The following is a 2,259-nucleotide window of genomic DNA, read 5'->3' on the forward strand; positions in this document are numbered from 1 at the left end:
TCTCTCTCTCTCTCTCTCTCTCTCTCTCTCTCTCTCTCTTAAATTGTGAAACATATATATATATATATATATATATATATATATACATATATATAGGCGCATGGGTGGCTGGGTTGAGTTTCCGCGAACCAAATCCACTTACAATGCGGAGATCTAGTAGAAGACACTTTGTCTACGGTGCCGCGCAGTGGCACTGGACCCAAGATGACATGATTGGGTATCAAGCGTCTTAATCTCGTAATCACTCCTCCACTTATCTATAAATGTGTATGTGTGTTTGTGTGTGTGTGCGTGCACCAAAGCTATATAAACGTTATACATAACGAGAGACCACTACGAGAAGTAGAGAAGAGAAATACTAGAAAAGAAAGACTAACGCCATTTTAGAATGGTCGTATAAAATAGTAATAAATGCGATATGAAAATATCACCCGGTTGTATAATATCTATAAAGTATAATTGCTGGGCATTAGATATAAATGATAATCGTAATGTGTTGACTACGATAAAATTAATTAACGAAAATTATTGGCGTGTTTATGGCTTGAGATGTGGACGTAGAGTAACAACGCAATAGGATTTTTGACATGGAATCGATAATAGCTGAGAGAGGGGTTTACAATTATATGGTAGAAATTAGTGTTCATGCCTGCAGACAGAAAACATTTCGGAGTTTCTCTTGAGCAGACTTACATTAAGGTGTAAAGTAGACCTTTTTTTTTTTTCCTGAAAGCCATGAATTGATAAAGTTACTTATTCGGTCACAGTTTTAGCCTTAGCCATGCTTTCGCGACTGGTCTTGAAATTACATATATATATATATATATATATATATATATATATATATATATATATATATATATACATGTGTGTATATATGTATATATGTGTATGAATATATATATGCATGTATTATTTTTACATGTATATATGTATGCATATATATAAATATATATGTATATATATACATATATATATATATATATATATATATATATACATATACACATATACATATGTGTATATATATGCATATATGTGTATAAATATATAGATATATGTATGTATTATTTTTACATATATATATTATGTATATGTGTATGTATATATATATATATATATATATATATATATATATATATATATATATGAAAATTAATAGAGTTCATGAACCTTGGTTCTTTTCCCTAAAACTATATATTTATATATATTTTATACTGTGAAACTTGATTTAATTTTAATTTTTAATAAATTGATTTTAATTGAGATTTTACCTGTAATTTTGGATTTTATCCCTAATATTATTATTATTATTTCCAATTTATAATTAACGTTTATTGTTTGTATTTAACTTCCAATTTTCGTTGATTATGGAATTTACAGGTCGGATAGAGCCACTGTTTTGGAATTCATCTTTGAAGAATATCCTCATCCCATCTAGAAAAGAATATATTTTGAAACTTATTAATAATATTAAGGTAGGATATTTACTTTCTATTATATCATACTTATTTATTGTGCTTTTAATTATTAATTTTTCTATATGTGATAGTGCATTTTCATTGGTTCTTTACCCTAAAACTATATATTTATATATACTTTATACTGTGAAACTTAATTTAATTTTTAATAAATTGATTTTAATTGAGTTTTTACCTGTTTATTTTGGATTTTATCCTTAAAAAAAAAAATTTTTAATTGAAAAAAAAAAAATTTTTAATTGAAAAAAAATTTTTTTAAATTGAAAAAAAAAATATTTTAAATTGAAAAAAAAAATTTTTTAATTGAAAAAAAATTATTATTATTATTATTATTATTATTGTTATATATGTGGTGAAGAAATAATACCAAAATATTTTTCAGAATTCTGTTTTGTTACATAATGTTCACGTACAGACACACACGCAAATATATATACTTATGTATATGCTAGCTAAGAATATACATACGCATATTCGCAAACATACGCACACACATACCACCAGGTACTCTCTTACTATTAAAAACCAGAATTACCTTTCATATTTCCTGTTAGTCTGAGATCGAACATGTGAAGTAACCCATGGGCATTATTTTTATGGCTCTTTTCTCTTTTCTTACGGCCTTTTCGTCTTTCTTTTTCTCTCGTCCATGTCTCACTTTCAACGTTCTCTAGCATCCGACGAATGACTATATCCGAAACGTTATATTTTCACACCATAAATTTTACGCTATAACTTTTTCGTTCTTTTCATATCAGCCTGATAATATTAACTGTAA

General features: G+C 26.4%; 1 long non-coding RNA gene across 2 annotated transcripts in view; it reads left to right on the top strand.

Annotated features, from left to right (window-relative positions):
* LOC149130242 (uncharacterized) overlaps positions 1 to 1,681 on the top strand; it is a 170,583-nt gene extending 168,902 nt beyond the window's left edge. For both annotated transcript variants that reach the window (XR_016239168.1, XR_016239169.1), the window contains one exon: positions 1,384 to 1,681. This is a non-coding gene — a long non-coding RNA (uncharacterized LOC149130242). The remainder of the gene's footprint in view (positions 1 to 1,383) is intronic.
* Positions 1,682 to 2,259: the final 578 nt, after the last annotated feature.

This window comes from Octopus bimaculoides, chromosome 30 (genome assembly GCF_046866305.1).
Source record: "Octopus bimaculoides isolate indiv1 chromosome 30, ASM4686630v1, whole genome shotgun sequence".
NCBI classification, from domain to species: Eukaryota; Metazoa; Mollusca; class Cephalopoda; order Octopoda; family Octopodidae; genus Octopus; species Octopus bimaculoides.